Here is a 26,006-nt window from a genome sequence, read left to right as displayed (position 1 = left end):
ACAAACCTGGCTATGGCTTAGGCAGACTTTTTCAACTTTTCAAAGCCTTTGGGAAGCTGCCCTTTTAAGTATTCTGCATTCTTGTTGCTCTGTCTTGCTCTGCTTTCTCATTTTGTTTTTACTGCAAAAGTAGGAGATTTCATACTTTAAAGAATACCGGTTGAAAAGAATTTAAAGGAGCCATTTTAAGTGAGGGACCAGGGAAGGTTTGTGATGTGCAACTATCAAAGGACAATTCACTTTTTTAAAAAAATGATACAACAAAATAACCTTCTCTGTGAACTAAATAATAATTTGTTTCTCTCATTAAGCTGCAATAGTTCTGTCAGGGCGGCTAAACTATTTCCACAGATCACCTTTTATTCATGCTGTTTCTGCCTATTTGTGACCTGATTGACCACTGCTTTTTGTCAAGTTTTTTTTTTTCCTTTTCCTTTTCCTTTTTCCATTCCTCAGATTGGTGATTCTTTCTGGGAGTAGCCAGCTGTGATAAGTGATGAGACCAATCATTATGTCTTGCAGCCCATGAGATTCTTTCAGAAGTTGTCCTCCACGTATTCTGTGGAGAATCAGAAAAGGTCTGATAGTTTTAAGATGCTCTATAAATAGAAAAAAATAAGAATGTTTATGAGTATAATAATACTGTTGTGTTTACACCTGGGTAAGAATAAATGATGAAAAGGTCAGCGCTAGCTGAATTCCGACTGTTATTTCTTATACATCCTGCCTTCGGCTCCTACAGTTACAAAGAAAGCTGCTACAGGCCCCAGTGGTTAACACTTAAAAGCTTGCCAGCTTTTATACTTGGCAGGAGGCTTCAAAAGCTCAGGATTTGATAGGCCAGTTTTCTCCATAGAAATGGATGTGCAGAGAGATAAGTAATTAAAAGTCACTGGTCAGAGGGTCTTGTACAAAATGGTATTATATAAAGGGCAGTTGTCCACAATGTGGTCAATGTGTGGTCTGATGATCAGCCAGCACAGTAAAGAATAGTACACAGAGAAATGGAAGAGAGGAAGTCACTGAATGCAAAAGCTCCAAGAGATCACAAAAAGAGGAAAACTCCAGTGGCTTGAGTTACAGCAGCAGGAAGTTGGCCCCAGGAAGCAGGAAGACATTAGAAGAGATTAATGTATCATGTTGTTGGGGGTATCCTCAAGTCTTGACCAGAAGGAAGGGTTCCCTGGAAACTGAAAAAAAGTGTATCAGAGAAAGAGTGCTTGTCCCATTAAGTTGGCAATTGATTGTGGATGACAGCTAAGGGATTCTGGTCTACCCTGTATCAATAGAGCAAGTCTTCTAAAAACAAACAAACCCAACCTTAATGCATTGAACAACGACAACAAAAAACCAGCCATCAGATCTTGAAAAGTAGTGTTATAATCTGAACTGCTAATGTTAAAGCAGGAACTCCTCTGAAGAAAATAAAAGAGGTATCCAGCCTCCTTTTCAGTACTTTGCTAATTCTCTATGATAATTTGGCACACACAAACTTGAAAGACTCATTATCACCTCACTCACATGCCAGAATAAGGCGAGTCCCCCCCCCCCGCCAATAATTTTTAGAATGCACCTGCTGAAATCCAATTAATATATCTCCCTTTCGGGGCATAAGAGAAATGGTCCCATGGAAGTTGAGATATTCTCTCCACCACTTTAGTTTTAGTTTGCTGAGAACTATAACTTCTCCTTTTGCAACTTCATTTTGATTGTGTTTTATTCTTTGAACTGTTTTTAGTATATATATTTTATATTATATTTCTACTGAAGAGCATGATACACACTAGTTATTTGCTCATTTACAAATGAATGAATGTTTGCTAGCCTGTGGATAAGCATAAGATTCACTAATGTATCTGGACAAGACAGCAAAAGACTTCTTGGTGCTTTTTGCTAATGAAATACAAGGTCAGACGTTTGCTGAAAGATAAATTGTAGACAGCCCTGCAACTCTTTTTTTTTTTTTTAAAGAAAGCTTTGATCTATCAGACAGCATTAAGAGCAAAATATAAAAGAGCTTAAACAATGAAACACCACCTGCATAATTAAATTCTAGTATTTAGCTCTTCTGTGTACACACAAATCAGAACTTCCTTTCATATTCTGTGGTGTTTTCAGTTCCGCTCGTGTAAATACTTTGTTCAAGGTAGGGAAAGGATGCCTAAAACAGTAGCCTAGGCCTCTTCAGAAATACTTTTAAGACCCATTACTTTCATAACTATCTGCCACAAATTATCTTAAAAGGAAGATTAAGCAGTATAATCCTTTCATTTAAGGAAGCTGGCAGCTACATCAGTCAAATTTTGAGCAAAATAGTTCCACTGGTATTAGCGAGTGACATAAAAAGGATTCCATTCATGTGAGATAGATAATGGTTAAAGGTTAATCAAGCATAAGTGACAATCAATGGCAGCACTCCCTTGCCCTATATATTTTGCTTAGCCCAGATAAGCATAGCTAGACATATAGTACCAACCTGGATACTCCAGAGACTGAGTAGCTATTACAATAACACTTTTACACTTTAAAAATAACCTTCCAGGAATACAATAGTGTAAAATAGTGTTTCCTATAGACTGCCACTTGATGAATCCTCACTCTTCATAAGGATCTGATTCTGCAGCCTGGTTTTGGTCACCACCATAAGTGACAGATTTTGTTGTTCCACTCCCATTCCCTCAAATTGCTACCTCTCCCCCTTTCCTTTCCTCTCCCCCTTCCAATTTTGAGCAGGTTTCCTAGGGAGGAGTTTTGGTTCGACATTACTTATGAGTTAACCAAGGTATTTTAGGAAGCTGTCTTTGAAGGCTTACAAAACCAGTCCAATATGGAAGAAGAAGAAGAAGAAGAAGAAGAAGAAGAAGAAGAAGAAGAAGAAGAAGAAGAAGACGAAGAAGAAGAAGAAGTTCATTGCATTAAGTTACCTGTGTAAAAAACAAAAGAAAGGAAAAGCAAGGAAAATATTTATTGGACAGTTGAAAATCTGCTACACTCGGCAATCAATATGATCTGGTGAAAAACATAGTGAGGAATTCCCCTCTGTATAGAAGCAGAACCGAGCAGTCAAAAACTCGGTGTACTACTTACTAGACCACTCCAAAATGTCTCGTTTTGAAATGATGAATGGCTATTGTCTTTCCGCTGTTTGCAGGTAGTCAGCGCTGGGGGTGGGGGGAGGAGAGACTGGTAGCTAGCCTCATGATATTATAAATGGCAACAGCTGCCGCTATTATGCCTCACTTGCACAGAAAACTTTTAATCCAATTAGATTCAAGGTGAGGGGGGGTGTTTTGGATTGTTTACACTCTTAAACAGGGGATACCAATAATGAACTCTCTCCCCACCCTATTACCGCTCACAGTCTTCCTTCCTTGACACTCTCTCTTTAGCACACTTCCTGACTATCTGCCTTGCATGATATTTCTGGTATAGATAATTTCCCTGATACTGACACTTCTGCTCAGACCCCTTGCCCCACCGAAGCCTTGCCTACTAAGGTCACATGGTGGATTCCAGTGAGATCTCATGGAATGCTTCCTAGAGTTCTCTTGCTAGAGCCCAGTGGTGACAGGGACAGGTGGGGCACCCATGGGTGCACCGCCCCCCAAGGATTCCACTTCCTGAGGCACCTGATTCAGCCCACCTCATAGGCTGGCTGGCCCTGCTTCTGTTCACTTATCCTGCATTGGCTACACCACTTTCTTATTTGTTTTGCAATCAGCTACTATTGCTTGATGGTCCTCCCACACCCTGTATTAGGGCCTACCTATAGCTTAGACATGGAATCACTGGTGTGGTGAGCATGGGCACCAACATAGTTCCTATGGCACCCAAAAAATATCTTAGTAACTATTCCCTGCAAAAGCCACAACACATACGAGACTGTTTGCTCTTCCTGCTAAGCTCTGGCTTCCGCTACACGCTCCTGTGGCAGCCATTTTATGACAGGTGTTACTGGAATTTTCTCAAAACTCTGAATATGACTACTGGAGCAAAAACGGTGGCAGACCCAACGAACACATGAACAGGTCTGCAATGAAAATTGTGCTTTCTCTAAGAGCAATATCTGTTTTTCTAGGTGGGGGATGTTAGGAGGGGATTTTGAGCAGAGAATCAATCACAGATGATAGGGTGCAAACCTCTTTTCATATAATCTGTGTGAACCCCCTGCCACTTTTTCCCACCTGCATGTTTTCAAAAGCATACTTTTTTGCAAATATAAATATGTAATCTCATGTGGGAAAGGGTGCTGTTGTGGGGTGTGGGGGGGGGGAGAGGGAGAGGGAGAGAGAGAGGGAGAGAGAGAGAGAGAGAGAGAGAGAGAGAGAGAGAGAGAGAGAGAGAGAATTAAGAATATGGTAGTCTGGGACAGAAACAGGATTAAGCAAGGCTTTCCAATTGCTTCCCCGCTCTACATTCTCCTGCCACAGCTGTTTTTTCCCTAGGACTGAGCAGATGTCACACTTTCCTTTCATCTGTATCTGTCTGTAATGTGCTCTTACAAGCCATGGTGAAGAGAAGGTTCTGCCCATTGGCTCGAGAGAAACAGCCACCACCTGAACAAATGGTTGTCTGGGTTTCAGTCTCACAGCTATTTAGCTTAATTCCCTGAAGAAGGATGTCTCTGTGCTCTAGACCCAGCAGTGGTCTCTGTCTGTTAAGTAGATCTTGATACCCAGGATGAACTTAAACCAAATGCCAAACAGTGGAAGCTTTGCCAGGATTTCAACTGTTAGTTTTGCAGAGTAAAGTTAAAAGAGCTTGACATGCATCATAGCATTTTGCTGCAGCGTGATAAAATTTATAGCGCTGGCGAGCAGGGCCTCAGCTTTGGAATTATCGGCCTATCCAGCTTGATGCTGGAAGCAAAGTGCATGAATAGAGTCCAGATCCCGGCAGTGTAAAAATGCTTTCCTAACCAATGATGAGCTAAAATGTGAAATAACTGAAGGGTGAACCAGGGAGTTGGCTTTGGTGAAGAATGTTTTGCCAATCATTCAGTGATTGCTGACAGGATTACAAGCTGAGCTTTGTCGGCCAAAGAAGAAACAAGAAAGAAAATGAGCAGGAGAAGCTCATGCCAAATGGGAGGCTGATAGCTGTGAACGAGTGAAGTACTATCATTTCAGCTAGCAATGCACTGCTGGAATGGGTTTTGTAGGGTCTTCAGAAATCGGAACCACAACAGATTCAACCTTGATGTGTCAAAAGATGGCACAATCACCTGATGTGCACTACATTCTGCCACTAGCATGTAAAGTGGAAAAAGGTAATTGGAAAGGGCATAGTAGATGATAATATATGACAGCTGCCATTTTATCAGGATAGCAGTTTGGAGTGTGCCTGCAGATGGGAACTGGGAGTCCAGTCCAAGGAGCAACAAAGGTTATCAGAGGGTAAACCAGAAGAAACAAACACAGAACAAACCAGGACTAAAGAAGATCAGAAATGAGTATCAGATGAAGTTAAGGGGAGATAACTATCCCTTATTTAGGGACTTCTCAGCCAGAGGGCACAGCCTCTGACCCAGAGGATGGTCCCCTACAGTACGTCTGTCCCTCAGCTTCACAGAAGACAAACTTTACAAAATAATGTGAAGACCCTTTAAGCAAACATCTCCTTCAGAAAGTGGAAACTCCTCCACTTCAGGTCTAGTCAGCCTAAGGTAAAGGTAAAGGGACCCCTGACCATTAGGTCCAGTCATGACCGACTCTGGGGTTGCAACGCTCATCTCGCTTTATTGGCCGAGGGAGCCAGCGTACAGCTTCCGGGTCATGTGGCCAGCATGTCTAAGCCACTTCTGGCGAACCAGAGCAGCGCACGGAAATGCCGTTTACCTTCCCACTGGAGCGGTACCTATTTATCTACTTGCACTTTGACGTGCTTTCGAACTGCTAGGTTGGCAGCAGCAGGGACCGAGCAGCTGGAGCTCACCCCGCCACTGGGATTCGAACCGCCAACCTTCTGATCTGCAAGTCCTAGGCTCAGTGGTTTAACCCACAGCGCCACCCGCATCCCAGTCAGCCTACATAAGGTTTAATTCGGCTCCAGCTCTCTGTGAACCAGCTTCTCTTGCCTTAGCTTCAAAGAGCTGTCCAAGGTTCTGTAAGCTCTCTCCTTGGTTCTGATTTACGACTGCACAATCCTTGCTTCCCTTTTGAGCCTTAGGTAACCACAGAAAGTGGACATGTGTCAGGGATACTGCATATATCTAAACATATTTATAAATAAATGAAAAAGAAAATGAGAGCTTGGTGGTCTGGTGGTGACACACTGTGGTCATCAAACATGGGGTCTTTCACCAGGTAGGCAGTGGTTGATTAAGGAGACCCAAAGTAAGAGAAGGCAACTGTCCTTCTCAATTATTTGTTCTAATATCTAGACTCAAATGGCACATTACCTTGAGCATGGATGGAGGCTGCATTTACTTATCACATTTAATAGCCTTTGAAAGACCTTCTGCCCGTTAATTTGTCTAATCCCATTTTAAACTTTAGCCCTACTATGCAATAACTACAAGCATCAAGGTGATTTGGAGGAGGGTGGGCTTCTGAATATATCTCAGGTTCCCATACAATTGATGCAACTTTTGTTTTTCTGACTTCTGCTTTTTTTTTAACTGCTTTAAAGAAAAGCTGAAATAGAAGTATGCAAAAAAGGACAACTTTAACAATTATTTAAACTGCAGGATACATAAATATGTGATTGGAATAGAAGCTGGAGTATGAAATAAAGCAGATTTGAAACTGTATATATGTGAAAACACAATACTATTGTCTCATTGGGGACCATTCAGTCAAAAGGAGTGTAATTGTTAAAATTTATTTGCATTCAGTATATAATTGCAGGATGTAAGCATTTCACTAGCAGGGCTAAGTATATTTGTGGTGTGAGATGGGGGATAAGTGCACAATTGTCGATCTGCATCTGATATAGAAACACCCTACCATTGTTCTGGTAGAGGCAGGTTATCCAAAAGATTATAATTATGGCTCATGAGCACATATATATTCCTAAAAAAAATTAAAATACTATGATCTAAAATTTTGACTTGCACAAAAAAGTAAAACATAATAATGCATTTCATTTATTAGTTCATAACGTTCATGCATAAATCAGGCAAAGTCTATATTTGATTTCTGCAGAATATATTCAGTTCTTTGTCAGAACCCCGCCAGTTTATTTTAGTAATTTTTATTTTATCAAAAGAGCACTGTACTTGCATTGAATTTGTGCATCACGTTTGCCATAAGTCTCTGCTAGTAAATCATCAAAGACTTAATGAACCTTGTGGTTACCATATTTTCATTCTTCCCATAGATGCCAGCCCCTGCAGACTATGCAAGCCTAACCATATCCAATCATAAGGACAATGTGGGGGGGAGGGACCTACTTAAACAATACTGTGAATTCACATTGTCTTTTCTAGTTTTAAAAGCACCCCACTCTCCTCCTCCTCCTCTTCTTCTTCTTCTTCTTCTTCTTCTTCGGTAAGGGGGAAACGTTTAGCAGCATTTTCTGAAAGCCCTATACTGTTCAGTTCACATGCAACAAAATATAGTTTGGAGATTGACAGTGCAATTCTAGACACATCTGCTTGTACGTAAGACCCAGTCAGCGGGGCTTAATCCCATATACGTAGGTGGGCATATGATTGGAGCCTGAAAATATGACAGAGGTCCAGAAGCTGCCTCTTTGTCCTCTCTTTTTGTATAGCATTCTTTTTGTATAGTGTTCAAAGCCTCACCTGATGAAGGCAGAATGAGGATGCACTAGCTGGTCTGCCCCTCCACATCACATCTTCATCACCTGGCCCCTATTTTTATTTCTTTTATTGCTAAGAGGCACCCTCAGAATATTTATACCGACATGCTAATACTAATACTAATAATGCCACTGTTAGGCGGCTCCCAACAGAATATTAAAAACACGATAAAACATTAAACATCAAAAACTTCCCTAAACAGGACTGCCTTCAGATGTCTTCTAAAAGTCAGATAGGTGTTTATTTCCTTGACATCTGATGGGAGGGGATTCCACAGGGCGGGCGCCACCACTGAGAAGGCCTTCTGCCTGGTTTCCTGTAACCTCACTTCTCGCAGTGAGGGAACCAGCAGAAGGCCCTCGGAGCTGGACCTCAGTGTCCAGGCTGAACCATGGGGTGGAGGCGCTCCTTCATGTATACTGGGAAGTCATGATAATATGTAATAAGAACATGGGTTTCTTTGTCATATTTGAATGAGTTGCTATGTCACTGACTTTGTGGAATTTAATTTATCTCCTTTAGACAGCTATATCCCAGGATAAAAGCAAGATGAAGGTGGCTTACAAATAATAATAATAAAAAAAATCTGAACAAAAATTGAAATAAACCTAAAAAATAAAACAAAATAAACAAGCGGTGCCAGGAAGCATTGTCAAAAGTTTAATGTGATCTACATAATTGTGAATATTGTCATATGGCTCTTTCCAAGCATTTTTGTCACACAGAGTGCTATGCTGAACATGCTAATCCTTGCAACAACAACAACAACAACAAAACCCTCCTGAAAGCCATAGTTCACAAAATGACTGCTACGTGGTGTCTGTTTTGTCTATGCTAGCCTGACACATTTATTTTTGAACCTGTCCTCCAAATGTAATTACTGGTAACTCACCCAGCTGACTCTAAATATTAGGTGAAAAAGTTAATGATGCTGTTTAATGGGTAACTTTTTGAATCACATTAAATTGTCCATGGTGAACGATGTATTTATCATTTCGTAAGTCAACGTGGTCAAAGCTGTTCTTTCTGAAAACAACGCATGAAGAAGACATGGCAGGTATATGCACAGCTGTGCTGAATTTTACTTTAAAACCTTGCTATTGGCATGGGGGTTGGTGTGGCCAGATATGTTCAATTGCTTTTCTTCCATATAAGCTGTCTAGAATAGTAAATCATCTAACAGGGAGTGCTAGGTTTCTTGTGTATTGTAAAATGAAAGTGTCTGAAATATGGAGCAGGGCAGCTAAACGGTTTGGTTACATTTTACTGGTAAAGTCTCATTGCCATTCTCTCCTGTATGCATTCCAGATGTTTGCATGTGTTGAGGCACACATTTTCTGAATCTTTCAGATCCTTTTGAACCCTTGATCACTTTTTCATCCCCTCATCATTAAATCCAGCATTGACATACAAACACAACTTCTACCCTACAAATAACAATTAATACCACAGTTTAGAAATAACACGTGAGCTGCTGCGACAATGAGTCCACATTGGCTCCTATCCTTGAGCACTGGGTTATTCTATTTTCATCATAATCAGTTCCCTTGTTTATAGCCAAACACTCTGGAATATCTGGGAACAACCTGTAATATGCTCAATATACTATGCTACTGCGGTTTATTCATGCTAAAAAAAAAATCAAAACAAATGACATGCACGATATGCCATGGCTGCATTTCTCGAAGAAAAACAAAACAAACAAAAACCTAAGAAAAAAATAGGAAATAACTTGTATCATTTACTGACCCAGTTTGATGCTTGGAACCCTTCAGTCCCTATCAACTCTTTTCTTAGTATTAATTTGTCAGAGAATGATTTGGGTACTCGGGTGCTAATCAGACAACTGAGCCATCTACTGTAGTTCGGTATTGTCTATCCCAGAGGTGCCTAACGTGTGGCCCTCCAGATGTTCTTGGACTACAAATCCTATCACCCCACCACCACCATTGGCCATGAAGGCTGGGGCCAGTGGGGCCTGCAGCCCAATAACATCTGGAAGACCACAGGTTAACCACCCCTGGTCTTTACTAACTTGAAACAGCTCTCCAAGGTTTCTGAGAGGAGCCTTCCCCAGCCCTACCTGGAGATTACAGAAACCAAACTGAGGTGTTTTGCATACCAAGCATGCACTCTACAACTGAACTCTGGCCCTCCCCAAAACCAGAGGTGCCTGGAAATCCATTTGGAACCATCCATTTATGCGAACCATGTGTTTCTGAGCTATTGTGAAAAGCTCACCTCACAACTGAGACAAGCTTTTACAAGCCCCTCAAAGTTATTCCCTGAACCCGACTCAGGAGAACTTCGCTGGCACCTCTACATGTAAACTCTGGCAATTTTATAGCCGATCGCTCTGAGAAGTGATTGCTCTTGATTACGGGGGAAATTGCCCTTGCTTATAGAACACTAATACATGAGAGAAATCTAAGCTAGAACCTGTTATCCATGTCAAGATTTGAGGCTGAATGAACAAGGCCTATGTTTTGCAGCAAAAAAATGATTGGTTGTCTATATTCACAAGTTCTATCATCTTGGAAGCTAACAGTGTATTCTGCCCAAGTCTACTTCGAAGTGAGAATCACTGAGTTAAATGGGGCTTACTTCCAGGCCGTGTGTATGTAGGACTGACGCCTGAATGCAATGTATAGAGTCAACCTTTGTTCACATACAGACCTGACTGTACAAGGCATACATTTCATGTTAAATGAAGAAACTATTCTGCCCCATATTCATTTTGCTCTGAGAGTCCTGTGTGGCCATATTTTGATTTATAATATGTTTTGCTATGTGATGGAGGCAGCACAAGATAGCTCTTGTTCCTTTTTGTTATTATTCTTTGTGTGTTTATTGGCAAGGATGGGTAGGTGGGTGAAAAAGGTTGTATATGATGAATGGATTTTGTTTTCTGGGTGACAGAGATTATTAGTTAATACATCACTTTGTACACTAGGGGCTAGCACCTGAACAAGGATTATTGGCACCATGCTGAGGGGTTGTGGCTCAAATTCCAAACAGGAGAGAGATCCACTGAGACTATTTAAAATGTTCTTACATTACATGTGCAATCTGGGGATTTGAGATGCTAATGTGAAAGGTATGCTGCATTACACATTCTTAGATAACAGAGCTACTCTTTCTTCCATGCGATTTTGTGTTAACTTTGAACTTGATGAGAACAGTGCAAGATGAAAAATATGAGAAACAGAAGTAGAAAATAAGAAACACACACACACACACACACACACACACGTGTGCCCTGCAACCTAATGTTGCTGTGTATCTTTCCTGTTGATGATGATGAAGAAGAAGAGTTTGGATTTGATATCCCGCCTTTCACTCCCTTTAAGGAGTCTCAAAGCGGCTAACATTCTCCTTTCCCTTCCTCCCCCACAACAAACACTCTGTGAGGTGAGTGGGGCTGAGAGACTGTGACTGGCCCAAGGTCACCCAGCAGCTGCATGTGGAGGAGCGGAGACGCGAACCCGGTTACCCAGATTACGTGACTACCGCTCTTAACCACTACACCACACTGGCTCTCAATTACCCATTCCCTCTAAGCAGGGTATTGTACCTTGCTCTTCTTTCTCTTCATCCCCATAGACCTTTTCCAGCTGACCACATACCATGGCTACTTCACATGTTTTGGCCTTATTAGGTTTTTTTTTTATTGGGGTAGGGATGCCCCCTTAGTATTTTCAGGGGGCGGATCTGCATCTGTGGACCTCAGGATTTGCATGAACATGCTGATGCCTTGCTATTTTTTTCTCGCTTGTCCCATTTTGGATACAATTTTGTTGGCACTCAGCATCTGTGTCCCCTGTGGAAGGGTATGGTATCCTGTAGTCTCTATGAATCTGCATAAACCACCAAGGAGTCCATGCCTTCAAGCACTTGATAGATAAAAAAGAGGAATAGACCTGTGATGCCCTAATTCTCATACCAAGGATGACTGCTGACACCACTTTTTCCCATTGAACTTTATTGAGAAGTCCACACCTTCCTTCTGTATGCTATTTACTCTGTAATATAGACAGTAATATATGAATGAATTTATTATTTCTGTCACAGACCAGTTCCAGCTCACATACAAAAGCAGGGAAGTCATGAAACACAATAGGGATACATTTAAATTTGCAGTTTGGTATAACAGGGACAGTACAGATATAGCAGCAATTAAAAGATATAAATTAGATCTTACTCAGACTGTAATATAGTGCCTTCTGTCATTCTAAAAGCCAAGATTGTCTGTTCTTCTTTCAGATAAAGATAGGCTAGTCGAACCCAATTTCCCACAAATACACCGCATGGTATTTTAGTGTTCATGGTCATACTGTATGTTGATATTAGAAATGAAGCATCTGCTCTTCCACTCTCTGATATTTAACTTCTGGAGAGACTAGGGTGGGGAGCACCAAAGAAATGCATGTTCCATTAGCACTGCAAGCAACCAATAGGACCTCATTCCTCCCATATCCTGCATGCTCACCTATTTGGGACTTAAAAAAAAAACCCCACAGACCAGGGGTCAGTAACCTTTTTCAGCCAGTCTACTGTCCCTCAGACTGTGTGGTGGGCTGGACTATATTTTGAAGGGAAAAAATGAACAAATTCCTATGCCCCACAAATAACCCAGGGATGCATTTTAAATAAAAGGACACATTCTACTCATGTAAAAACACCCGGCAGGCCCCACAAATAACCCAGGGATGCATTTTAATAAAAGGACATATCCTATTCATGTAAAAACATACTGATTCCCAGATCATCCGTGGGCCGGATTGAGAAGGCGTTTGGGCGGGATCTGGCCCCCAGGCCTTAGGTTGTCTACCCATGAACTAGACATGTGACTTTTAAGGTTATGAGAGAGGTTACCAAATTCTTCTTAAAATACATTGGCCATAGACTGATGTTTTTAAGTACAACTGTTTGTTTCTGATCCCTTGCTGGTGCCTAAGAGGAATAATGACTGCTGGGAGGAACACTGAGAGAGGGAGCACCATGGTCTATCTGCTGCAGCACAACTGGACATCTTTATCTGTCTCAGCTACAACGAAACATGTCTCTTCTCTATTTGGTCTCTGCGGCCATAGCAGGTGCTTTTGTAACCTTCCAACAGTTTGACTTCACCCCCAAAGGCACACTCCTCCATTTTCTCCCGAGACAGACGGATGCCAACAACAATTTTGTGTACAATATGCTGCTTATGAGTGTCAAAGATCACTTCCTTGGCAAAGATCCCATTTCTACTTTTCAAGATCCAGCTAGAGTATATATAAAAAACCCCAAACAATTTAATATATCAGTTACTTCAAAAGGTATCGTTTATTGGAAATGACCTTTTGTTACTTGGTAACTGTGTGATTTTCAGAATATATTAGAAAATTATAATTAGCATGAGTTTAGCATAATCTTTTCTGGTCTTAGAAACATTGAGTCTCACTATGGGCATGTGAATTAACACTGGGAAGTTCACCTTAGGGTCACTGCAATTGTAAGATAATGCTGAACAAAGTCAAATTAATTTAGAGCAATCTATAGAAAGACTTGCTACCATTCTGCAGAAAATATGCAGTATTCTGGAAATTGAAGGGCCTGCAGAGCAAAGATGTCAAGCTCAAAATAAACATGCGCCTTTCCAAAACTGCAATAGAAATAATAAATTGGAAATGCAAATCTACTTTAACTCAGCGTGAATCTTCCAAACCAACTTCATTTTGCAAAGTTCCTATTTTCCATTTTGACTAGTTTGCATTTTATCACAGTAACATTTTTACCAAACTTAGGGATACAGGAAGTTTTCCTAGGCTAGGGATGGCTAGTGGGAAATAATTTTCTCTTCCTGGTTATAGACCTACATCACATCAACAGAAGCATTGTAAATATTATCAATATGAATTACTGGACTAATTTTCTTTTTAATCAACTATCAGGTTTGGCTGTTGCTCAGAGAGAAGTTCAGTCGTGAGATAAGATCATCACTCCTCTTATGCATTAGTAACTGTTGACAGATCAGGAAGTGGAAAATAGAAACAAGTGGAAATTATTGCAATGGAAGGAAGTAATAAGTGGGGTCCCCTAAGGATTTATATTAGGTCCAGTGATACTTAACTTTTTCGTAAATGATATACAGGAGGAGTGAAAAGTAGGATAGCCATATTTGCAAATGACTCTAATAAAAGCCTATGCAGACAGGTTTTAATAATTCCTTTAAAAAAAGAGAAAAGTACAGTCGTACTTTGTAAGTTGAACAGCCTAGTTCTCGAACGTTTTGGCTCCCGAATGAGCAAAACCCGGAAGTAACCGTTCTAGTTTTTGAATGTTCGTTTGGAAGCCAAACGTCTGACAGGGCTTGCGTGGCTTCCGATTCAGAAGCCAATCAGAAGCCATGCTTTGGTTTTCAAATGTTTTGCAAGTCGAACGGACTTCCGGAACGGATTCTGTTTGACTTCCAAGGTATGACTGTATTTGTTTTAAAATTAAATACACATAACAAAAAATTGTTTTCATATAAATCCATCATTACTGTAAAGATGCTGTAAAGATACTGCATTAAGTTAATATTATCAAATAATAAAATGGTAACTTTTATCAAACAATAAAATAAACCTTGTTCAGTCTAGCTTCTCCAGTAATGCCATCAACATAAAAGTTACCTGAGAATTCAAAGAGCTAGCAGGCTAGATGGACCCAATGATCTGGTTCAGTAAAGGGAATCATGACTAACTTATCTCACTGATTCCAGTGGGGCCAACATGTGACTAAGTTAACCTGGATCCAAACCATGTATGTTTATAAAACCAAAGTCAGATTTTGCAATTGCAATCTTATCTTGGAAAATGGGGTTGAGACCTCAGAGCTATTGGGTTTAGTCAACTTTTTTCCCCCCTGGCAAACAAAATACAACTTGACAGTAACACTTGGGAACCATCGTGTAGACAATGTACCAAGAACATAAGAAGATCCTGCTGGATCAGGCTAATGACCCATCTAGTCCAGAATTTGTTCTCAAAGTGGCCAACCTGGAAGAACACAAGCTGTTTGCCAAATTACAAATGAGAGTTTTTCAGTGTCAGTGAAGAATTCTTCTTAATTAAGACCTGCATAAGGCTGAAACACTTCAAGATTTTTACCAACAGAAGTTCACATAAATGCATCAATGTCTTTGCTGTAGAGGCAACTCAATGAGTGCTTACAAAGGCAGAGATTATTTCAGTTTTCTAAATACAGTGGTACCTCAGGTTAAGAACTTAATTTGTTCTGGAGGTCTGTTCTTAACCTGAAACTGTTCTGAACCTGAGGTACCACTTTAGCTAATGGGGCCTCCTCCTGCTGCCGCGCCACCAGAGCACGATTTCCATTCTCATCCTGAAGCAAAGTTCTTAACCTGAGGTACTATTTCTGGGTTAGCGGAGTCTATAACCTGAAGTGTTTGTAACCTGAAATGTCTGTAACCCAAGGTACCACTGTACATCAGTTATACATCAGTATAGGTGATCAGCAAACCAGCACTGATGTGTTTTGCTCATTGAGAGCCAATCAACAATAACACTGTACAATTAAAAGGATTCAGGAAAAAACCAATTCCATTGGTAAATATGTTGCATGTCCGTAACTTTTGTTTTACCACTGCAAAGTGTGATTGTGACAGATTTGAAAACTCATGAGGAAACTGATAAACACGGATCATAATAAATCTCCTTGTAGAACTTGTTCCAAATTTGGAAAATATTATTTACATTTTGCAGTCAAATTCACACCTGTGAATTAATAAGAACTGAATATTTAAATCACTTTAATCACTTGTTTTCATCATCACTAGTATTTTCATGTAGATAATTGCATTGCAAAATAAGACCACTTCTTCAGTGATCAAAAGCACATTATCCCACATTCCCTAGCAGAGGAGCCTCTTTTAGATACAAATATTTTCGTTTGGGTAAAACAACCTGAACATAACAAAGGATCCATCTTGGAACTTGAAAGTTACAGACTGATGAAAACAAGTTCATTGTACCCAGATTGATGGGCACACATTGTTGGTAAAGATATGCTTACTGGAAGGGAACACCAAAACAATGTGACAGCTGTAAAGGTTCTGTGCTTTGAAATCTTTCAGAAAGATAGTATTTCTCTTGAGTGATGCCTTCAGTTCCTCTGCTGGTGACCTCTCGGGAAGCTTGCAACTTCTGAGCTGTAATGGTGCCCATCAAAATTGACATACACTTTATTCTCTGAGTCAGATGACTCTCCTGTGGATAGATCTGTGTGTGTGTGTTGGGTTGTGGGGAGAGTTAGCCTTCATCACATGTTTGGGCACAGACCACAGGCATCATAGTATGTTATTAATGCAATACAAGAGTTACAATATAGTGAAAATTATAAATATAACCACACTACATATCTAAAAGTTTCAGAAGATTTGAAGCATGCACACAGCTAACTATCAGCAATTGCCCTTACCTTTTTTCAATGTCTTTGCTATTAAACAGAATGACAGGGATCCTTCAAAGGATGAAAAAGATCACAAATGATTTGAAAATGCATCGTACAACATAGCCATATCTGTCGCTTCTAACAACGAGGAACCCTCAAGCCCAGGAATTGTATTGTCATTCATTTTCATATGCTAGCATACTGAATTATATGCCAACAGAAAATTGCTTATTACTTAATACTTAGATTGAAGAATCAATTCTGGCTAAGTCACCACACATCTCAGCCAGGTTTCATGAAAACTATCCTGGTGGCAATCTTTTCTTCCTAATTACAAAACATATTTTTTTATTTATTTTAAAAACAACTAACAAATTGCTTTGGCATTGGTGAAGCCTATTACATTGTGCAATTTTGCACAGTCAATAAATACAGTATAAGCAAATTCTCAGTCTTGGTTTGTTTTTTTAATGATTATTTCGCTTTAGTGATGGGAAAGTATATAACAGATTTTAAACTGATGACCTTCTGGTCTTTGCACTTTTTGCTTCCATGTTAACCCAACCCATGAAGAGTTAGACACATCTTCACCTGATTCCCGTTTATACCCACCTTTCCTTACTCTGCTACTAACTGTACCAAGCTAGGCCAGAGATTCACTTAACCTTTATGATTTGCCATTAACATGCATATATTTTTCACTCAGTGAGAGTGCCTAAGCAGCACTTGGAAACATGCTTCCACGTATGTGAAACAGGCACAGTTTACGTGCAACTTCTGCCCCAATCAACCCTGCCAGCTGGGGTGGAGAATAAGGGAGTACGTTAATTGTGACAGGGAATCTGAGGCTTGAACCAGGTCCGTCTAGGTCCACGCTACCTGTGTTTGTAGTTTTCTGTTCCTCTTTTCAGGTCCAGAAGGAATCAGACATTTCTAACATCAGCCTCTGGGATTATTGGGCAGCCTGGCATTCTGTTCTTATATGGTTAACAGTGTTTCCTGCCAGTTACGCTCAAGCTTCCAACTGCCACATGGTAGTCACTCAAACACTACCTCACTTCAGATTAATGCTGAGACTCTAGACTAGAGAAATCCTATTCCCAGCTCTGATTCCAGATATTGCCATGAGTCCCAGGTCTCAACAGGAAGGAAAACAAGCATGTCAGCCTTAGCAGCAACAAAGCAGTGGAGGTTTCCACTCCTGCAATGGGGAGCCTTGTGAAGAGAACCCCCTACTCTGATTTCAGGCCTCCCTCTCCACCAGCCACTGCCTGGCTTCTGGCAGATAGGAATATAAATATTTATCTTCATTGAATTATAAAATTTACAGTGGTACCTCGGGTTAAGTACTTAATTCGTTCCGGAGGTCCGTTCTTAACCTGAAACTGTTCTTAACCTGAAGCACCGCTTTAGCTAATGGGGCCTCCTGCCGCTGCCGCGCCGCCGGAGTCCGATTTCTGTTCTTAACCTGAAGCACTATTTCTGGCTTAGTGGAGTGTGTAACCTGAAGCGTATGTAACCCGAGGTACCACTGTATATCCCTCACGGCCAACATAAAAAATACATTCCTGTCAGGAACATAAGGAAAGAGGGAGAGGATCCTGTTATCTTTAGTTATCTACATTTAAGATTTGAAGTCTCTTTACTTGATGTTTTGTGTGGGTGATGTATTAAAGTGGTGTGTGTGTGTGTGTGTGTGTGTGTGTGTACACACAGGTGTATTTGTGAAGGATATTAGAATGTCAGAGCTTAATATAGAGTTAATGGAGAAAATTCGACTCAAAAAGGAGATGAGGTCAAATGCATTCTTTCCCCTGCCATTCCCCAAACAGATTGAGAGCTGCTGTGAACCTTCTTTGTATGTTTTGAATAAGTGCGTTCCACTTTAATGAGATTATTCTGATGCCTCCATTAGGTTTTGTCAGCAATTTTCTGCTGCTTTTTACAACAAAGGCTGATTTGGGTTTTTCAACAGAATTCGCCTTCTATAGCTTTAATAGTGACATCTTCAGCACGTTCAGAATGCAGAGTTAAATTACCAGCAATTGTTTTCTACATATGTTCAGTAATATTAATACTGATACTTACTCTGAAGTTTTGGTTGCCTTTTCCTTTTTGACTGATATCCAGACTTAGTTGTGGTGAATTTGTCCCTGTGATTTAAAGTGTGACTAGCTTAGTCTGGATCAGAGCTCTTATCTCTTGCAGTTCAGTTCATTTCCTGAGATGGATGCTGTTTACTTTCGCCCAAATTCATTTATTCTGCTTGGAAAAGAAAGTTTGGAAAAGACAATAAATAGTTCAATCCTGTACCTGTCTACCCAGAAGTAAGTCTCATTAAGTTCAATGGGCCTAACTTCTTCTTCTTCTTCTTCTTAAATTTGTATACTGCTCTTCATCCATAGATCTCATGGTGGCTCACAATAGCTGTTCCTAAGAACAACATCTCTTCCCAAGAAGAAATGCCAGATAATTCCAATGGAAATGGGAGCAAAAAATGCCAGTGTTCACTTATTCATCTCATATCCTAAGAAGAAATGCCAGATAATTCCAATGGAAATGGAAATGGGAGCAAAAAATGCCAGTGTTCACTTATTCATCTCATACCCAGAAATCAATCCAGCAAATATAATTGGTATTCATGATTGTTGATGTTTCAGTCAATAAATAATATGTAATTGATAATGCTTCTTCCTCATTTGCATTGCATTTCCTTTGCACTGAAAGGAATGGAGTGGAGGAATGTAACGACAACATGATAATGTAATTAATTATGCACATTGTAACTTTGCCACAACAGACAAGATGAATAATGCCATTTTAAAAAAAAAATTGCAGAAGATGAGCTGCACTGAAATGGAAACAATACTGCATGTGACAACTACAGGGTGGAAAGGAAAACATTGCCTTCTTATAGCCATACTCACAAGTAAGTAGCAGTGCCGGATTTACGTATAAGCTAAACAACCTGTCGAGTCAGATTCGGGGAGTGGCTTCTTTCGTTTCCAGAACCAACAAAGTAGGCATGGAAACCTCGCGAGACATCTTTGATCTTTACGTTTCATTTCCCTCCTTGCCTGTCCTGATGTGAATGCCCCCCCCCCTTTCTGAGTCTGAACTTCCTTCTCCTGGCTATGGTGGGTTATAAGACTCTTCACCATCTGTGACCCCCTGCTCCGCCTGACTACTCTCCTCCCCCTGTTCTGCTTCATGCGTCATTTCCCTGTCTTCCTCTTCTGAGAGTTTCTGCTCCGAACCCTCCCCTGCTACTGACGAAGCAGCACGTTCTGGCTCTTCCCTGACACTCATCAAACCTAAATCCGGCCCTGGTAAGTAGGTATGGGAGTGTAGCCCAACAGCACTATTAAGATTTCTAGAATTGTTTGCATACTCAATAAAACTCAGTTCAGTCAAGACCATTCCCTGCTATTCTGAAAAGCGAACAAAGCACATCTTAATGCAGTATTTCAGCTGCCACCCCCCCCCCAAGAGAAAAGTGGTTATTGTAATTCCAGATCAGTGGAAATGTGCATGGCTTATTCATCCTGTGCATAAAACTGATAACCCATGCAGTTGGGACTGTTTATTTATTTCTTATTCATTTGTTTCAGTCTTTGTGAGTCATCTGAGCGTTTCCCATTTGTAATGTGATTCTGGAAAATTATTTTGCATATGTAATAGTAAACACTTGGCACCACATCTTCGCAGAGAATGAAAATGATCTAAACAATTCCCATCGGCCTAATGAGCAGAAACGGTGACTGGAACTGTGGCTAAAATTTTGGCAGCAGAAAACCGACTTGGATCATCTGTACTTTTGACTAGCAAGCATCTTGGGAATCAATTGACATAGCTTTGATTGCAGCTTAGAAAGGCGTAAGGAGGGAATCTGGTGTCCAAAAGGCAACTCCCTGATACTGTCACAACCAACAGCCTAAACAATATTTTAGCTTTTTAATAAATAGATTTAGAATGAAAATATTTTATATACTTCATCTGGGGAAGATGAAAGTATTCTGTTAGTTCATTTAGGATTATTTTCAACCCAATATACAATTTTTTTTTGGTATAATCAGAAAATTTCAAGAGGTCAGGATAAAGAGGTGCATATTAGATAAAGGTAAAAGTAAAGGACCCCTGGGTGGTTAAATCCAGTCAAAGACAGCTATCGGGTTGCAGCGCTCATCTTGTTTTCAGGCCAAGGGAGCCAGCGTTTGTCCACAGACAGCTTCCTGGGTCATGTGGCCAGCATGACTAAACCACTTCTGGTGCAACAGAACACCATGATGGAAACCGGAACCCACAGAAACTCTGTTTACTTTCCCGCCACAATGGTACCTATTTATCTACTTGCACTGGTGTGCTTTCGAACTGCTAGGTTGGCAGGAACTGGGACAGAGCAATGGGAGCTCCCCCTGTCACAGGGATTTGAACCATTGACCTTCTGATCGACAAGCCCAAGAGGCTCAGTGGTTTGTACCTCAGCACCACCCACATCCATATTAGGACATCTGGGAAAGGTAGGCTGGTGTACATAAACCACTTTTGGGTGGTGCAAATGAAGCAGCACCAGCAGTTACAGAAAGGATGGTGCTCCCAACAACCAATAAGAATCACAGCAGAAGGTACTAAAATGGAGGCAATCAGGAATATCTATTGCAGCGGAGAGGAGGTTACTGCCAGGTAAAGCAGAAAGTATTTAATAGGTGATACATTGTATCTATAGAGACCCATACTGATCCTGTATATCCTGATGCCAGCCAGTGTTCTCTAGGCATTCTTATCTACTATCTAAAGTAAAGGGGCATGATCTTACCTAGTATTATTTTCTGAGCTGGCTAATTGTGATGTTTTTGATACATTAAGAGGTCAATCCTACACTGAAAATCAGTCAGATGAGCAGCCAGGTCTGCCATACCACTGGGATATCCCATAAAATATAACTTTATGGTGCAAGTGTGTTTGTGTCACTCACCCCTGCATGTCAAACTGTGCCTGTAAATAAAAATAAAATAAAAAATTAAGCTCACAATTTGTATAGCGGCAAGAAGATATAGAAATCCCAATGCAACTATCACAATCACCATCATACACAGGTCTTCATGAATAGAATAATTGCTATTATCTGCTAATATAAATACATAAATACATATCAGCCTTGCACTTGAGTGTTTCCACATATGGTAATGCAACCTGACACTCCTTGTGTCAGGATAACAGACAGAAATTAACCGTCAGATGAGAAACATAGGTATATGAATAGTTACAGTGCAAAGCTACAGCAAATGAAAAGAGAAATCATTAAGAAGCTGCAAACGCTGTTTCCATTTCTGTATCTGCACATGGTAGTCATCCTTGCTCAATGAGCTCATTAGAAAAACAAAACAGCTTTGTTTGATAATGCACCATGGTGTATGTGATACTCCATAGGGACCACGGCAAGGGTCTTGTAACCTCCGGCACAGCGCATGAAATCTATGTGCTTCCCATGGAAAAAGAACGTCACGTAGCACTATACAATACAACAAATATGGAGCTAACACCCTCTGGGTTTCTAGTCAGTGATCTCACAGCTAGTAAAAATGGCGATTCTAGTTAATGTAAATACAAGATAACAAAAAATACAGGCCTTCTCCGATTTCTTTGCTTGGGAAAGCTGTATTTTTCAGTATGGTGTTATAAAAGTGTCAGGGCTGGGAGCTCTTGCTTTCTTATATAATAGAATTGTATTGTGTTGGTTTGTGTGTGTGTAAGCATATGCACACACAGGCAATACTTGTCAAAAATTGCTTTTTGGAGAGTGAGTGTTAGAAATGCCTTTCCTAATGTGATTTCTCCTCATAAAAGCAAAACATATTTTGATGGCTTTATTATTTATATAGTAATGACCTGTGTTTTAAATTAGGATTGAAACAATAATATTTATGTTCAGCTGAACTACTGCTTTTTGAAAATATATTTCCAAACACATGCTGAAAAGTTTGACGTCTCTTTCAGCACCCTAAAATGAAATGCAACAAGGAGGACTATGGTTATAGTTTCTTTTCTCTTCTCAGCAAACAACTACCTTTACTGTACTGACCAACAAGTTCAGTGTCAAATATGCAGTGATTAGAAGCAGCAGTTACAGTTTCAGGAGTAGTGGCAGCAGCAATGCTGGTATAAATGTAATATAAAAGATGAATATAAACCCAAGTCATCTCTGGGCAATGACGAGTCACGTTGGATGAACTGGTCTGTTTCTGCCCTTGTGCATTGCTTATAGGTAAAACAAAACAAACAAACTTATTGTGAAAAATTTAGTACTAATTTCACCAAATACCCAAATGTTTGTATGCAATTTCTCATTATATACACATTTGGCAAAGCATTTCTGCCTAATATAATGCATTTTTGTATGTTATTTTCACCAAAATGCATGTTTTATACACATTAGTTGGTGGGAAATCTGCATTGCAAAATTCAGAAAAGTGCAAATTCAGAAGAATGGCTGTGCTTTGGTTTGCATATTGTTTTGTAAACTGCATATTAGGTAGGATCACTTTTAAATATGAGCTGAATTGAATTTTCCCCCCATCCTTACATTTCAGAGACAAAAGGGAAGAGTCAGACATCAGGCTGCTGCTCTTGGCATCAGCCATGCTTCGCCTAGCATGTAGTTACACTCTTATTCTGAGTCAGACCACTTGTCCATCTAGCTTAGCCCACCCAGAAGCAGATTACTAGAGTTTTGATGTTATAATTCCATGCAGCCAGCCAAATGCAGAATTGCTCCGGGGCTTGGCTGGCAGTTCGTGATCACAATTTTCGAAGGTGATGCTGAGAATGCCGTTGCTTCGTGTATATGAGCAATTTCCCTTGTGCCCTCCCCTCTCCCTTTGGCTATCATGATGTGAACCTAGAAGTAAGCATACGTTTGATGGGTTTCTTGGGACGATGGTGTCTGTAGGCCCTTTCAGCCAAGCATTTCTCCATTATCCAAAACCCTTTAACTGCTGGGGATGCCTTTGGGATTTTATGCATGCAAAAATATGTGCCTTTCTTCTGGGACATGGATAGCAGGCATGCTATGTTAATAGCAGAATGTAAAATATGGGTTTAAGTAAAGCCCACTCCTCCTTTTGGCACTAGCTCTGGTCATTGAACCCTTTCCCAGATGCTGGGATGGGCTATGCTTTGGAATTGTTTGGGGAGGAGAAATATTATGAAATTTCTTTTGTATAATTGAGGTCGATATTTATTGTTCCAAAAATGTGCAAATCATTTTGCTGATTTCATATTTTTCTGGGCAGACTACTCTGAGAATTATTAACGTCCATTTCTGGAACTGCTATGAAATAACCAAGGCTAACGTGACCACAATGCTGGAGGAAAAGGCCATAATATCACTATTTATTTCTTTGGGATAGGCATGATATGCTTTAGCTTCCCCTTTGCCTTGTGTTTTTATTCCCACCCTCTAAGTTCAGTAGAAGTTAAACATTCGGTTCCTCCTTTGAACTTTCAGGGTATTTCTACCCTCTTGTCTAAGCTGCCTTTTATAAATCGAAATTTGTTTATTGAATGTTTAGAATAATATAACAAAATAACAGAGAGGGAGACACATCAGAGGGAACCACAAACACAGAATAATTAGGAGATCAATAAACTATTCAGGAATACATAAATGACTTTACAATGACCTTCTCCAATAAAAGAGATGAAGAGTGTATAGGCCACGCAAATCTTAAATGCTAGTTACAGTGCCAAGTGAATTCAAGTAGGCTGGCAATGTTGACTTAGCTGTTCTAATTGTGCAGAGCTTGGCAGATCACAGAATAAAAGAACAGTATGGAGAACAAAAGGCACAAGCACAACAAAGAAATATGCCTAAAAGAAATAGACTTGAAAGAAACAGTTGGGAGAGAAACAATAAATAGAATCAGGAAGTTAAGTCTGCATAGAAAATAAAATACGTAGCAGTATGATAAGTTTTCCACCAAAGCTTAAAGTCAAGTTTATCATACTGCTGCTACTTAAAAACACTTCCCCCACAGGAGCTGAACTTACAGTTTCCTTTTGTATGCCATCCCATCAGGAACTGCTGTGAATCATAGCTAGAGCCTTTGAATGTCGATCTGACAGATTTCACTTCTATATGCACTTGATGGCAGATCAGGGCAACATGCAAGTGGTCTGCCTTCAAGAATTGCTCCCTCCTAGTTTTTCAGCCAAGGAACCAAGCATGATATGGAAACATGCACAACAGGAGTGGTTGTTGTGTTTGGGCAGAAGTACTTACCTGACCTCCCAGCAGTGGAGTCACTGCTGCAAGACAGTGGGAAGGTGGTGCAGTGCAAATATACCAGCAGGAGTGCTGGATTGCCGCAGCCAGTGTGTTTGCACCACACTGATTGTACCACTGTCTCTCTCCCCCTCCCCTTTGGATATGCAGCAGCAACTCACATGCTGGGATATCAGGTCAGGTAAGAGCCTCTGTCCCACCATACCACCTGCTTCTGATGGATAAGGATCAGGAGCTGTCACCTGACCTTTTCTGGGTTAGTGGCTGATGTGGATACCTTGGATAGAGTGGTCCACTCAAGTCAACAGTTGAATTTCTGCTGCAGTCCTGACATCTTTGCACCAAGGGGCTCCATGAAAGCAGGAGTTTCCCTTGTTCTGTAATGGCAAGGAATATGCCACAAAGAACATTATACCAGTTACGTCCCCTTGACACCAATGTGTTCATTATTACGTCTGCAATGTACTAATAAACATTCATGCATACATTGGGGAAATTCTTGCTTCCAACATACATTCTTTCTGAACAAAACAACTGGAGGTGAGGTGATCAGAAAGATGCTGTACAGTATGTCCAGGCCTATGTTTCTATCTGCACAGACCAACAGTATAAGGGAGTCACTACATTTCTTTTCATTCTGGATGACATTTTATGTTAAAGAGCATGACAGCTTAATTTCAGTTAAGTACTGCTAACAATAGGAATTCACACAGAAAGCCAGCAGTCATGCAGTCATTGATCGTGTATGTAAATGATGTAACCCATTGTGTTTGGTCATTGTGAAGATTCTCATTATAAAACCTTCCCTCCTGTCACCTACGTGCGTGACAGACATTAGCAAATATGCTGCATGCAGCCACGTGAAAGCTGGCACCATCAAAACATTTTCATTGGGGATAGGATCATGTAAGTTGTGGGTTGTTGTTTGTTGCTGCTGTGAGGCACTGAGAGTTCTAACAAATGCCCATTAGAGAATAATCTGTTCTGAACCTTAAAACATACTCCACTCAAATTCTTTTTGAACATTTGTGTCTCTCCCCCACTCTCTTTCAATCCAGGGAACAGAAGACATGACTTCTTCCTGATATTTGTGCAGAGTCAGGAAGCCCAGCCCATCACAGACATCTACCCAGTTCTATTTTTCTAGAAAAAGAGGTGCGAGAACTCACTCTTGTTCTCTTATAATGGCAATGGTGCCCACCTGAGAGGTGCCGGAACTGAGTTCTGTTGAGTTCTGACTGAAAAAACCCCTGCACCTACCCCATCTTTTCATTACCTAACAGTTTTAGCTGGCTTTAAATAGTGCAACTTGGTTCTTAAAGGACTCCTGCTGATATTTCTTCTAACCCACAGCAAATCTCCTGTCTCCTCTCAGTTCCTGGAATACTACCAGGTGACATTTGCCCAGAATTGCCTCCAGTTTTGCTAGTTTAAGCCGCAGGAAAGGGTGCTTCCTGTTCTGGCTCCATGTAGCATCTAGACTGTCAGTGTTTTCTTGCAGCGTTCCTGCAGCCTTGCTTC

The 26,006-nt window shown here is 40.5% G+C and overlaps 2 long non-coding RNA genes across 3 annotated transcripts; one reads left to right on the top strand and one right to left on the bottom strand.

The window, feature by feature from the left end:
- Positions 1 to 347: 347 nt before the first annotated feature.
- On the bottom strand, positions 348 to 17,184 carry LOC310678728. The gene is made up of 3 exons (XR_014511901.1): positions 17,081 to 17,184; positions 16,229 to 16,270; positions 348 to 559 (listed from the first exon to the last, which is right to left on the bottom strand). It is a non-coding gene; the product is annotated as an uncharacterized lncRNA (long non-coding RNA).
- Positions 17,185 to 17,696: 512 nt separating this feature from the next.
- LOC310678720 lies at positions 17,697 to 25,682 on the top strand. 2 transcript variants are annotated; one of them, XR_014511888.1, is made up of 5 exons: positions 17,697 to 18,528; positions 18,607 to 18,836; positions 19,040 to 19,130; positions 19,445 to 19,530; positions 25,544 to 25,682. It is a non-coding gene; the product is annotated as an uncharacterized lncRNA (long non-coding RNA). The 2 variants fall into 2 exon arrangements; XR_014511889.1 differs by lacking the exon at positions 18,607 to 18,836 and having other exon boundaries at positions 17,699 to 18,528.
- The last annotated feature ends 324 nt before the right edge of the window (positions 25,683 to 26,006 follow it).

This window comes from Podarcis tiliguerta (genome assembly GCF_965153285.1).
Source record: "Podarcis tiliguerta genome assembly, chromosome: 5".
In the NCBI taxonomy this organism is placed as follows: Eukaryota; Metazoa; Chordata; class Lepidosauria; order Squamata; family Lacertidae; genus Podarcis; species Podarcis tiliguerta.
Note: the sequence above shows the minus strand (reverse complement) of the source record. Positions and strands in the feature narration are given on the sequence as shown.